The sequence below is a fragment of the Rhipicephalus microplus genome, chromosome 6, assembly GCF_043290135.1.
Source record: "Rhipicephalus microplus isolate Deutch F79 chromosome 6, USDA_Rmic, whole genome shotgun sequence".
NCBI lineage: Eukaryota > Metazoa > Arthropoda > Arachnida > Ixodida > Ixodidae > Rhipicephalus > Rhipicephalus microplus.
In genome coordinates this window covers 81,976,951-81,991,879 of record NC_134705.1, presented here as the reverse complement: position 1 = coordinate 81,991,879, position 14,929 = coordinate 81,976,951, and the positions used below count along the sequence as shown (strand labels likewise).

Sequence of the window (14,929 nt, the reverse complement as noted above, 5' to 3'; positions counted from 1 at the left end):
CAAGTGACACCTGGCTCCTGGAATATAAATTCACATTAACTTTTGAACTATCAAACATGGTAAATCGGCAGGCCCATCTTATTATTCAAACAAGAGCTCACTCATATCTAATCACAAAAAACGATGCATTTGCCCGCCTCTCTATATTACATGTATGTATACAACAGTAGTAGTAAATTTTTCATCCTTGAATCTAACATAGGAAAAAATTACATCTGATGGGCTTTAAAACTTGCACACGTTATAGTACTACGTAAATAGCAACAAATTTAGTTCTGCAAGGTCAACTCACCGATGGCAGCATTTAGTAGCCATCAGTGTCATGAGGAACTAAGTGAGCTCTATGGCCAACAGGCAAAGGACATCTGCAGACTAGAAGGTGCCGATGACAGCAATAAAGGGTTGGTCAGGCATGCACGTCAATAAGATCTGGCCATAACCGGCTGTTGTCAAGGCTCTAGTGACATGCAAAAAGATGGCCAGACGAACTCGGAAACCTGTAGTTAGCCGGTACTGGCCTACAACTTCATCCAAAGCAAGGCACCGGTGAAATCTTTGCTCTTTCTGGGAGCCGGAGGGAAGCTTGACGTTCACGGGCTCTGGCTGCCACATAGAACTTTCAAGTTCTTATTGAAGAACAGTCCAGGCAAAGTAGCACGATCCACAACAGAATGTAGCATTTCGCAGCTTCGGTTCATCACATCACAACGCTAGGACTATGGTTATCACAAAAAGCATTGCAATAGGATGGAAAGGTGGGCTAGTTAGTAATTCATGATGGTTCAGCGAACTTGGAGCGCGGGAGTAAACACAGACACAAAGCAAAGAAGAGGCACACAGCACATGCTCGTGCTGAGTGCCTCTTCTTTTCTTTGTGTCTGTGTTAACCCCCGCGCTCCCAGTTCGCTGAACCATTATCACAAAAAGGAGAACTGACGAGCTAACAAACAAAAGCACCAAACTCCACCACGCAACATCGCAGGGCAAAACAGTTATCAACGCTGTCTTCCAAATTTTGGTCGCACGAGCACAGCTTCTTCACAAGTCTTGAAAACGTCAACACAGCACCAATGTTCACAACAAACATTGTTTCACTGCCGAACACTAGATTTCCCTGGCTAACCAGTGGCGAAGCAAAAACCGAACACAGCGCGTAGTTCATACGTTTACGCACGTACTGTACTTGGGGTCACTCAAGTAACGTGCCAAAACGCTGTCAATTCGAAATGCCGTACAGCGCCCAACTGAGAGACTGGAATGTCAAGCGAACGAACTGTTATCGGCACACAAACACACATTGCAGTCTTCTCGAGTGCTCGTTGCCATCGATAGACCGGCGCCGATCCCCGCTTGATAAACACATCGACGCAGAGGCTTCGCTGCGCCGTACACCATTGCACTACCGCAGCCGCTTTCCATACTGCTAACAGGCACCAAAAGAGCTGCCGTAATCACAATGCGTTCGGGTGAACGCTGAAGTAAGTCATGCGAAAAGTGCTTGCCGAAATTCGCACCAACCGATATGCTGTTTACGATGCCATGTTGTTTTCGACAACTGCGAGCAAGAGAGCTCTTATAAAATGCTTGCGCCTTTTTCATAAAATTTGCTCTTACGTGTGAGGGGGGTGATATGACGCGCACGACAGGCGTCCCAGATGAAAGAAGTGTTTTGGCTATGTCACAAAGTGAGCTGATGTTGAGGGTATTGCTTCACAACCAATCACAAGCTGTGCCTGTCGGCCAAGCCGTCGTCTGCTCGCGTTTGTCGTCTGCTTCGATTAGGGCATGCGACGAGGGTTTTGCCTTAAGAACGCAATTATTCTCAGGTCAAGTGGTCGCTAGGTCGCACAAAATACACGTCAGTGGCTCGCTCTACCTTTGAATGATCTTCGTGCGCCATGTTAAACGGCTGGTAATTGTCGCACGGACAAAATCAGCCAAGGTTTGCTCCAGAATCGTGAGGGTTTGCATATTTCCAATGTCAGTTAAAGTTACTAGGGTCATTTTATCTTGACTGCTTGCCATATCATCACGGTTCATATTGGTTTCTGAACTGTGAAAGTGAAAATGCTTGATTCGATTGTAGTTCCATGCGTAATTACGCACACCTCTAATACGCTTCGGTTTACAAAGTACGCGCCGTTCCAGATCGTCCCAAAGTGTATCTGTATTTCAAAGATCTCACCCATTGGCCAGTTAGAGCTATTTGAAGTACACTAAAGCACAAGCTTTAAGAACCACTTAATAGAAAGTTTTTTTCATTTTTATTTCCGATAGCGTGCAATGAATGCGCTCCTATTAACCTCTTCGGTGGTAATTTCCACCAATGAGACAAGGGATCTCGAGTCGTACTTTTAATTGGATGATATGGGGCGCAACACAACAACATAAATAAGGTTTATCCTATGCCGTGCCACGTTCAATGCACCGACCATTTATGTAGCATATTGGTTTTCATCCAACCACAAATCTTTACATGCATCATTTATCGCCATTGACGCCCAATAGGATTCTTCAATTACTGCAACTTCGAACTTATTGAACCACGGTGGTTGTCAATACCATCCACTGCGAACAAGAGAAACAACACACTTAACTCAAAGCGCCGAAAGAAGTTAAAACGCACCAGCAGTCATCAGGTAGCTCTTCATGGGCCTGAATTAACTCCAAACCAGCAAGGGCACCAAAGTATATTACTGCGGCGGCAGGTTCTCAGTAGCCACATTGTTTCTAAGAGTAGTCCAGACAACACTTAGGATTTTCTCTTAGTCACGCTGTTTTCACGCAAAAGTTTGATTCGTTAATCTACTTACGAGCACTTTTCGGTGACGTAAGCAAATATAGCAACTGCATCACTATCGCTGACATGTTCCCGGGCAGTCACCGCATGCTTTATTGCAGCGGCCGATGTGACAACGATGGCCTCTTACGACATGTTTTTCGTTTCGTGAATCAACTTACGCAACAAAATTTCTCTTGCGCAAAAATGTTTTCATAAATGAGTATAGTGAATCCGGCCCGTAATCCGCTGCAAGTCCGTAATCCGTTGCAGTGAGGAGTCAAAGGCACCAGAGAAGCCACGGTTTGTAGAAATGGTGGCATGGTGGCAGCACAGAGAATTTGAGAACGCACTTGAACATGGACCTCAGTCACTTGGCCCATTGTCCGCGGCACTTCGACGAGCAAAGACGTACAAAGATAACCACACTTTTTATGCTGCTTTGATTCTAAACAGCCCTTCATAGGCTGTCAGTCGGGCGGGTAAGTTGCAAGAATTTTACGAGGGGAGACGTCGGCCCCGCAAAATTCCAAATACGGTTAGCGTGTCGTTGTCGCTTTTCGTTCACCTCTGGGAGCGCTGTTCGGCAACCGTCTCAAGTCTAAGCGGCACCATGCCAGAGAGGCTGATCACAACAGCGGCTTCACGTGTCGTGGTTCCTTCAACTCGACTACGTTCCAATAACTTGCCGCGACGTCATCCTGATGTCTTCGCATCACAACCGCGCGTGAGGTCCCTTCGCAATGTTCTTGCCTCTGATCATGACACCACATTGCTCGCCCCGCATCTCGGTGGACCGCGCCAATTCCCACTTTATGTAGAGTGGGGTGTTCACCCATTGCGCGGACTAACGCTTCATCCAGCGGACGCACCTCGACCTCCTACCCCTCAATGGCTCCATCATGTGGGGCTCTACCAATCGTGACTAGCACTGCAGCGTCTGAGGGCTCAACTCATCCCTCTAACAACTAATTTCAAAACTGGCCCAATGTTACCATCATGCTCGAATCAATGCGCAAACGAGACAAGATTGCAATATCACTCATGACATATCACATCGTGTCTTATTTTTCCGACTTGGTGACGTTTCTCGCATAAACCATTTCAAAAGACGGTCTTTGCCAGTTTGGCATGCACCCTACAGGCCCGCCGCTTTAATGTGGGGGAGGAGATTATGGAGAAAACTAGATTAGCGGGCGTGTTGTCATTTATACCTTATCATATTCATCATCGTCAGTTACTGACTCTGCCCACATTATCGCCGGTGGTTATCATCAGCCACCCTATCGAGTGTGCGCATTCTCTATCTCAGGCTGTGTATTCGTTGCCGTGCCCTTGGGCCGAACAAAACCGTGCCCTTGGGCCGCCTAAACAAGCACTTCAATTTTTAAATGTTGCTGATGGTACTGCTACAAAAGTGTAAACTGGTGAAACAAAGTATATGCGACTCTTTAAGATATGTCTAGACGTACAACATTCGTACTTATGGCTACCCTCTTTTCGTAACACTTCGTGTGTTAAAAACTTACACCGCAGTCACGTTCCCTCAGCATGCTTAGATTAACAGTGAGTGCTATGATGAATAGAATGTGTCGATATTATTTGTTGTCTTCGATATTTCTGAACTGCAAAATAGGACCAATGCGCGGGGTAGAGCTCACCAAGGTCCCCAACCTTACCAGTTTATGGCCAACAGGATGCCTCACCCACGCATTGCCCCATCGCACATGTGTACTGGGTGACATTATCTGCAATATTCAAACTGGCATGCTGTGAAACTACTGACCGGCCATGATACACATGGCCAGTGTCTATCATGTGTAGCTTGTATATGTGATGCGCGAAAAAAAAACCGAAACTGAAAGTCTCGTGTGCTGGCACAGTGGGTTTCTGAGTGTGCGTATGTGCCATGGGGCAAGGAGAAACAAGACACCGACAGCTGATAAAGCGCAGCCTCGCGAGCGAGAGAAACCCGTGCCTTCAGCCGTGCTCGACGGTCGTGTTCGAGTTCAACCAGCGTTCGTGGTCGCGCAGGAGTACGGCCGGGTGACTGACCCAGGAACCAGACATTGTGTGTTTGTTCCGGCTGCTGTTCATGGGGCTGAGCAACCAACAAACGAGGCCAACAGACATTCATGCTCGGCGACTGGCCCAGGAGTAGGCGAAGTCTGCAGTTCGCGCCGCCATTCATAGCGGTGGATTGAGTCCTCGCTGTGAGCCACGAGCGAGGCGAAGCGACGTTCCGACCACGGTGGAAGAATAAGAGGTGTCTCAACGGGGCCGGCTCGCCGCTTGGGTGGCGAGCGCGCAGCCTGGTCGTGCTTTTGAGGAGCTCCGCTAGATGGCGCCACATATTCGGTGGTCTTCGGAACGTAACAAAGCTGCGACAGCGACTTGTTTCACAAACATGTTCAGTGGAATGGAGCGCCGTGTTTTTGTTCGAAGTGTTCAGTGAAGTTCTGCGATGGGAAAAAAGTGTTTCGTGCCTCTTTGCACGACAGGATATAAGTCCTGTCGCGAGAAGTTTTCCTTGTTTTCGGCACCGAAAGAAGAGGAACGACTGAAAGTGTGGCGCCATGCAATCTCAAGGAAAGACCGGGTGCTGCAACCGACGGACCACATGTGTGAAAGACATTTTGAGCCGCACCTGGTATCGAAAACAAGGACTGCCGAATACAAGGGACACGTCCTGATGAGCGTACCACAACGTGCGGAACTTTCAAAGAACGCTGTGCAAACGAAGTTTCCTGATTGCCCTGTGTACTTTTCTAAGATGACTAAAAGCAGGAAGCGACCCGCAGAACGACAGCCTCTTTAGCCCTTTCCACCAGCGAAAAAGAAGAATGTGGCACCTCTAATGAAGGAGCTTTGTGAACAGCCGAATGATCTCCATAGCCCAGAGCACGGAGGATGTGGCTCCGGCCCACTTTTCTCGGCGCAGCCCGATGAAAGCGCAAATTTTGCAGGTGAGCGTGAGCGAAGTGCCCCAGATTTGTCAACGAAGGCTGTTTCCTCGCCCTTCGGAACGTTGTTTGATGGCCCACTGGAGCCCTGCCTTCCATCGAAAACATGGGGTTTTCACAGGATTGAATTTGGCCAATCAAAAAGCGTCGTCCTTTCCCAGTTGAAGTGCGTGAAAATCGCCGGTGAAGGTGCGTCAAATTCACCACATGTTGACCAGCCAGGCGCAACTGCGTCGTGTTCTTCATGAATCGCAAGCTTTACATCATAATTGGTGGCACCAAGAATTGTGGAGAACGACGCGAGTATGAACATGAAGACGGTGCTCCTAGGGAAGGCAGTGCTGGTAGAAAAGATTCAGCATTCAGGCCCCATATCCACAGTTGCAAATGTCAGAGACCTTCTGAAGCATGTAGAAGAAATCAGGCAGTGTGCTGGAGGGCGAAGTACGCTTGAGTATCCAGATGCGGAGCCAAAAAGTGCATTTGTTGACATATACGACAAATGGCGGCACAACTGCTGCCAAGTCATACTCAACACGGACGCATCGGTTTGCTGAAAATGCACCAACCTTTCAGACACCTTGTGGATACACCAAAAAAGAAAACAGGTGAAAAAACGCAAAGAGAACTCTCAGGGTTTGCAAACTTTGCCATGGCAGCAAAACAAAAACAAGATAGCAGCCCTGCGACGTGCTAATTATGCTTTGAAGAGATCGAAAAGTCGCCTTCTCAAGAGGTTCAAGAACCTTTCTGCAGAACTTAAGCAAGATCGTCGACAAGCAAGCTCGTCAACGCATTGAAACGATTTCCGAGGAAGAGCTTGATGTCAGACTTGGTCAAATGAATCTTCCAAGCGCACAACTAACCGTAGTTAAAGAGTGCATTTCAGCAGACCGGTTTCAGAATAGGAAAAGCCGGCGTTACACAGAAGACTGGCTTTTGATGTGCCTACTATTGCACATCCGCAGCCCTGCAGCATACTCTTTCCTTCGTGGCAATGATGTGCTACCTTTACCATGTGTAACAACAATTCGGAGGTACTTGAGCTTGGTTAGGGCAAAATGCGGATTTGACAGCCAATTTTTCGCTGCCCTCAAGAAGAAGTTGGCTACGAAGAACGATTTTCAGAGGCACGGTATCCTTGTATTTGATGAAATGCAAGTACGCAAGGAAGTGAGAGTGCATTCCAAGACAATGACCTATAGTGGCTACAGTAATTTTGGGGACATTGAAGGCAGCACCACTAATGAACTTGCCGACCACGGACTTGTTTTACTTTTCGTGCGTTTGGAGACGATTACTCTCAACCAATTGCAGCTTTTGCAAGCAAAGGGCCCACTAAGGGCACAACACTCGCCCAGCTGGTTCTGAAAGCGATTTTTCTGCTAGAGGAGGCTGGGGCCTTCGTGGATGCACTGGTGTGTGACGGTGCAAACACAAATTGCTCCATGTGGAGGGAGTTTGGAATAAGTGGATCACTGCAGCACACTAGGCACTCCTTTGTACACCCAGCAGACGACACACGTAGTGTTTATGTCTTTTCAGATGCGCCGCATCTGATGAAGTGTGTGCGTAATCGTCTTCATGCCCAAAAGGTGCTTTGTTTTTATGGTGAGCGTGCTCATTGGGCCCATTACGATAAGCTATTTGTTGAGGATGGGAAGCAACCTGCCCACCTGCGTGTCTGCCCTAAGATAACTTTTGCGCACATCAACCCTACAAACACCGAAAAAGATGCGTGTGAAGCTGGCCACACAAATTTTTAGCCGAAGCGTAGCAGATGGCCTAGAATTCTACTCAACTAGGGGAACAGATGGCCTTCAAAATGTTAAAGGGACAGCACAGTTCACAAAAAAGTTCAATGACCTCTTTGACGCTCTGAACAGGAACCATCCCAAGAAGGGAATTACAAACCGAAGCAAGGATTTAAGGGTTCTTGCTTCCTTCCTGCATTGGCTAAATATGTGGGAAAAGGAGGCCGCATCAGGCAAGATAGCCCGAGCAAGCTTCTTAACCGAACAGACAGCTGAAGGCCTTCGTGTGACAGTCCTCTCAGCACTGGGGCTGTCAAAATACCTCCTAAAAGGCTGCAGCTTTAAGTATGTTTTGACGGGGAAGTTTAATCACGATGTGCTAGAGCGGTTTTTTGGCATCATTCGCCATGTATGAGGTCAGAATGAGCACCCTTCTATGCCCACTTTCCTTCAACTTTATAATATGCTGTCCTTCTATGGCCTAATGAAGCCACCGAAATTTGGAAATTGCGAACTCCAGGGTAGCCAGGAACGCTGTGCACCAACGCAGAAAGACCTAAAGCTTGCTTTCCAAGAAGCTGGTGCACAGACGACAAAGCTCAAGGAGCTGAAAGAAAAACTAGATGGATTAGTTTCAGCAGAAGTGGAATGTGAGGATGTTTTTGATCATGTTTATGAAATTCCAGGGACTTCTGAGTGCATTGTTTATCACCTTGCAGGGTTCATGTGTAGGAAACTTCTTCGGAACACGGTCTGCCTCGTATGTCGAGGAGGCCTGGTTGAAGAAAGTGAAGTGCACAAACAACCGGAAGGAGCTCCTGTTTTGTGCAAAACCAGAGGTGGCCTTCTGCACCCGAAGCGTCACATTTTCCGCTTTCTTCAAGCTGCAGAAGCCCACTTTCATAGGCATGAGGCTGACAAGAATGTGTACGAACTCACTGTCGAGAGTGTTCTTGAAGAGCAAAAATTTTTATTTCCTTGTGCAAACTACAAAGAAGAAATCATGGCTACCGTGCTACATGGTTACGTTGCCATGAGAATAAGGCAGTTTTGCAAACAGGCTACTTCAAATGAAGAACAAAGCCCAGCAACTGCGCAAGCTTGCCAAGCTGACGTAACTTGGTGGATTGTACTGTGTGCAATTGCCGAAGCAGTGTTTGTTACACGCCTGTTTTCTACAAAGAGGGGAAGGACGTGAGTAGAAGTTCTTGTGTTTTCTAGTTCATTGTGCTGTAATGTGTAAATTCTGATGTCTTTATTAAAAAGGGAAAATGATTGTGTAAATTCTGATGTCTTTAATAAAAAAGTGAAAATGATTGTTTTTATGGGGCTACGGCATCAAAAGTCGAAAGTACCCAAGTTATGAGGCATGCAGTAGTGGAAGAGAGCTTCGTATTAATTTTGACCACCTGGGGATGGTTAACGTGCCCGCAATCTCAAACACACGGGCGTTCTTGCTTTTCACTTCCATCATAAAAGCAGTGGGGTATCGCGTCTGTGGGCTCAGCAGCACAACGCCATAGCCACGAAGCTACAACGGCGGTTAGCGGAGAAATGGAGTCGCAAAAGTTGTTTTTCGAGTTTTCAGTGGGGGGTCATCATTAGCTTCCTATTTTTATGCAACAGTAGTGCTTGCCTCTTAGGTGCGGTATAGCAGTGTTACATTTAATCCCCTGCGCTACTGCTATATTTCTGTTGCAGGCGAAACGAAAATAGCGGCCGCATGCCGTGTGTACATAAAGTAGCGCCAGCTGATTGTAACCATCCCGCTTTAAACGCCCGCGTTGCGTAGGAGACAGGTTTCCTTGCGATCTCTCGTGCTGCATCGAATAGAGCAAAGACGCACATTACTGCTCACCCAGTCTACACAAGCCATCGATTGAGTTTGTGATTGCTGCGCTTGTCTTTCACGGCCCCGACGGGCCCGGGCAATGCATTGAGCCCAGCTACGATGGCCCCGACACAAGTGCTGCCACCTGCCGGAAGGAGCGGAAGCGTGACTAAACCGTCGGCGCCCTCACGGCCTTCGTTCACGCACCTCTTATTATTCCTCCACCGTGGTTCCGACTAAGCGAGAGGCGCAGAGAGCAGGTGAGCGGCTGGCATGACATCAGGGTGCGGCCGGGACGAGACGAGGTGACAGAGTGCTGCTGCCGCGGCAGAGGGCCTGGTCAAGAAGAGGACCGACCCACGTCAAGCACGGCAGCCAAGCCAAACGACGCACTGTTTCGGTTCGACAGGCTCCCACGTCACTAAAGGCAATTATTCCTTGTATATAATTGGTGAGCACCTATGTAAAGTGCATGTCTGTCTATGTGTATGATAGGGTAATATAAGTGTGGTTGTGTCTGTGCACTGGTGTGCTGTCAAGTCCTTTCTGGGGTGGTCCTGCCCCTTATCACAGCCGGTGCGCCTGCTCTTTCAGTGTCTGAAAAGCGCATGCACTGCCACCGCTGTAATCAGTTTCCAGTGTCCTTTCAGAACATTTACGCTTTAAATGTGCGTTACTTTCGCGGACATGGCAGTTAAGTGTGACTCCGCTGGCAGTGTTCGTATAATTGCTATCGCAATACTTGCCCCCTGCCCCCGCCGTCGACATACTGTATACGCCCTCCCTTGGGCGAGACATATATATAGCATTGCAAATGTAAGGGCCCGGCCATTCAGTTCTGACTTTGAGTTTGTGGCCAGTGGCTCACTCATGATAGAAAACTATCATGAGTGATAGAAAACTATCATGAACCAAGGCCGTCACTTCTTGCCCGTCAATCGTCACAGTGAGTTCGGCAGTCATAGTGTTCTCCATGCGATTTCCTTTGTCGGTGTTGTCTGCTTCCAACAATAATGGGGGATTTTAGGTCACTTCCCCCCGGAGGTCGCTGCTTTTCGTTATCCTGTCGTGGGCTGGGAAACCGACCTCTGGTGCATCAGTAAAACTTCGGCGGCTTGGGGAAGAAGAACGGGCTGGTGATGGTGAGCGTTTTCGCAGGTTAGAGAAGCTTTGTTGCCAGCTGGCATAGTCGTCAAGAAAGGAGGCACCGCTTTCGTCAAACTTGTGGCGTGAAGTATCTGGCTGACTGATATGGTGTCCAGCTGGCTGATACGAGCAATAACGATAAATATGTCCCGACTCCCCCAATCATAACACAAAGGACAGCGATCTGAAGTCTGCCATATATCGGTCTTCCGCAGTGGGGGTCGCCTAACAGGATCCCGTTGGGTCCAGGTTGCAATAGGGGGTGGTCGATGGTACTGTGGCACTGGCACGAACAACTGACCACGAACAGTGTCCGCATAGCTGTATGCGTTCAGCTGATATTGCGCTCAGTAGACAACAGGCGACAAACAGCATATACGTCCTTGAAGGCGAGGGCTTGAGCAGTGTACTGGATAATCCATGCGTAGGTGCCTTGTGGGGCTGGAAACGGGGCTGCTAACAGGACTGGCAATCATAAGGCGACGGTACCCAGCAGCTCGACCAGTGTCACAGTTTGCAAAGTACGGGGTCTTTATTGTAACAAACAGAAAGACTCTGTTCTCTCAAAGACACCAAAGGTGGACTCGGCCAAAAGAACTTCTGTTTTTCGTGAAGCGCCTCTTGTGTGCACCGGTCGTCTTCACGGACGCCAGTGCATAAATGGGTACAAATAGGGACGCGAGTATTTGATATTGCACAATTGAAACAGGTAATTAGATACCATGATCAGTAGACTTGGTGTATACTCATTCGTACTTATTGACCAACATTTTGGTAGGCCATGTGCTCACTCGTGTGTTGTTACATTTATGCTTGTGTCTACTCGTACTCACTAATTCTCACTTTCGCTATTGCTTCTATTCACAATTATTAGTGTTCATTTGTGTTCATAGGTGCACTTATTTCTAGTCACTAACAGTTACTTGTGTCTACTCTCATTTACCAATAATCGCTCACATTTGTAAGTATAACTAGTTTTTGTAAATAGTATTTCACTCACTCTCCTTTACATGTAGACTCGCACCCTTCATCATTATGAACTCAGTGCAGAGAGAGGATGAGTCAATGTAATCTTTAGTAGGACTTGTAGGCGGGCGAGTGCGAACCTATCCAATACTGGGTTTTTAGACCAGCACTTGTCCCGTTTTCTTCTTTCGTGTCTTGTCTGCTTGTTCGCTGCCTAATGATGAATGTATTTTTCACTGCCTATTTTTCTATTGTGTACCGCTCATTCAGTCTCAAATGGCGTTAATAAAATGAGCTTGTGATAAGAAGGTAGACTCTAAAGGTGCTGTTTGTTGCCGTTTTTTGTTCATGTTAGAACAGCTCTTTTGTTTCTGCAGGTATGACATTTGAAGAAGGCGCCGGTGCTAAAAAGAGCACGGCATGCTCTGGCCTTCACCTACTGCCTGTAATGCCTAACACAAGCTCCGCAGCCTCCAGCAAGGACAGAAAACGAAGCCTCAAGGCACCATCAATACCACACGATGTTATAACAATTCTGTCTGACGGTGAAGAGGAGCTTGTGCCTCCAGAAAAAATGCCAGAACATTAAAGAGGTAGTGTAGAAATGGGAGATCCTACTAAGAAAAAAGCAGTTTTTTTTTTTCAAAATTATATCAATTTCTCAAGTTTAGGTTCTCTGCTTAAAAAAAATCTAAGTTGTAAACTCTAAAGTTAAAATCACTTTTGAATAGATTAAGGCGGCTATAAGAGTAAATAGGGCAACTCACCATAAAACGTATTGCATATTTGAAATTGGTGCACAAACCTATTTAAAAATTTCATTCCCTCAATATGTGGATTTAAAAAACTTTTTTTAGTAGAATCTCTGTTTTGGATACTGTTTGTTTTGTGTTATTGCCTGCATGTAATACTGCAAAAGGCAATATTCCTCACAGGTATCAGCCGTTTGTAAAAATCGTGATTTATATCACAGTGTGCAACAATAAACCTAAATCAAAATTTTACAGAGGTACAGTTGCGCTACACCCAAACATTTCTGGGACTAAGTACTTTGCCTTTTTTTTTACTTGAAGTATTGTTGCAGGTTTCATGTAAGCTGCTCTCAATGCTGCTCCTTACCATCGGCTCTCAATGTGTCACACAATTGTCATGGAATATGGCTGCGCTGAACTGCATGGCTATGTTACTGACAGAATGAGGTCATGCAGCCATTCTGATGATCATGTTCCCGATGCTACTCAGCATAACAGTCATTACAAATAGCAAGATAATGAAGATTGTCAAGATCAGCTGCTACATTAAGGGTTTCCCAGTTCTAATACCTGGCTTACAAAAGTTAAAGCATGTTGAGCGCTCTTTTGGTTTCTAACTTCCAAGAAATTTGTAAGCTGGTGTATTTCAGTTTAAAGAGTGTCACATTTCGCCATTTAGGCTTTGTGTCATATGCTCGCGTATTACTTTGTATAGGCTGTTGGGCTCAGCCAGTTTCCATACCCTGGAGCACTTGTGTTTACCTAGGCCTTTTTTTTTTTCACGTGAATAAGTAAGCTTTTCGGTTTAATGCACTGATATTAGATTGTGCTTCGGCCATGGAAAGCCCTAGAAGTGGGTGTGGACTTGGAATAGTTCTGAAGTGTGGTTGAGAAACTCCTGTTTCTGCATGCATTGAGCACTCTCCACATCTTTGCCACGAAAGGCATGCTGAATGAACGTTTATGCTAAATTTACATGCATTTGGAGCAAACTGATGGACAAGCTTGAACGAGTCGCCTAAGGTATAATGATTGTTGGAGACCTTCTACTGGTGCAAGTGTTTTGTGTTAATTCCATGTGTCAATTGTGTTATTTCCGTTTTGTGTCAATTCCAATTCCATGATTTCTTTAAAAGGTCTGATCAGCAGTAAATGGCCAATAAACTTGAGGACCGTACACCTTTGCTTTTTGTTCATTGTGTGCAGTTAGTTTTTAAAGAATGCTTTAAATATTTGTAAATTCGATAATATCAATGCCTAATCATAATGTGTGGTGTCACCTCTCCCAGACTCTTATATCTGAAAACTTATGATAATTCAAACCTTTTGATTAATCAAACTAAATTCAGAGGTCTCTTTGAGTTTGAGTTAAGGAGAGTCAACTGTATACGAATTCCTGATGCTGACTCATTTCTTTGTTGCTACCTTATGTGGGTGGACTTGAGCGACTAGAAAATAATCAAAAAGTGCTTTCATGTTAGAAAAATATGGGTCAGCCATTGAATATATATAGTTAATATTTTGAACAGGTTTGATTACTCTAAGCAAGTGATGAATTAATTTTTTAGAACAATTTTTTGAAGAGAATGTTGAAATATAGTGTACCTTTTTATTTTCTCACATATTTTCAGTGACAGGTGTTTTTTTTTTTTTTTACAATAACTGTCCAATGTATTTCGCCTTATTTTTTAAGCACATTTATTTTATGGTCTGCCCTCCCTTGATTATATGTTTTTCTTTGTTTTTACGAGTTAACATTACTTTTTTTTTCTATGCGAGCAAAGGTCAAACAGTTTTCTTCAAACTCCTGGGACAATTGCGTATTTCAAACTTGAATAGAAGTGGTGCATTTTGCTCGGTTTTAATGTTGTGGTTATGTAAAGTACCACATTTTACAATTATGGCTAGTGGCATGCCCAACAGTAAAAATGTGATTTCTTTGTGTGCATATGCAAAGTTATACAAATGCGCTAATCAAGCATACAAGCACATTCCTTAGGTGTGAGTGGTGTTTTCAAGTGCGAACCATGCTGCTACTTAGCATGTGCTCAAACACTTTAAAAAAAGTGTTATTTTTATCTACAACCGACTAGAGTTACTTGCAGGAAGAGTTTCACTAATAAGCAGCAACAAACTTCACTTATAACTAATCTGCTTAAATGAAAATATTATGTTGGCAATTACCTCACATGAATGCAATAGTGAAAATAGCAAGCCCGTAACCAAGCCCAAAAATTTAGTTCTTGTGCATCTCAGGTTTCTCATAAAAGGGACAGGAGTTTAAGAGAATAAGAAATTGTGTAGTGCTAATAATGTTACTAACAAACTGTTGAGTATTCTGGCTGCTTTAAAAAAATGGAGACCGTTGATACACTTACCACACCGCTCAGCAGTGGAAAAAGGGATACAACTTTTCTCATAGGGAGCCACATTTCATTATAGTGTTTATACCCTGTATAATACCACTACATTCTCCAAGCAAAGTTTTATATGATGGAGGGTATATGTGTGCGTTCGAGCTTAGCTCTCTATCTAAGGGCAACAATTTGGTGATACTTGCGCCAACTGGAATGTTTCGCCTGCAGAACTTGCATGGAGGTACAAATGTAGCTGTTTGTAGGGGTGTGCACTTTCACAACTAGTGTCAAGAAAGAAGCTGCGACTTTTTTTGTTTTTTACTCCAGTGTGCCACATCTGTAAACAGGTGGGCGCTAAGGCCGGCCTGCTCGACTGGTGTA

General features: G+C 45.5%; 1 long non-coding RNA gene across 2 annotated transcripts in view; it reads right to left on the bottom strand.

Moving 5' to 3' along the window:
• The window catches only part of LOC142765337 (uncharacterized), a 144,834-nt gene that overhangs the window by 15,551 nt on the left and 114,354 nt on the right, over nucleotides 1-14,929 (bottom strand). The gene's annotated exons all lie outside the window — the stretch shown is intronic.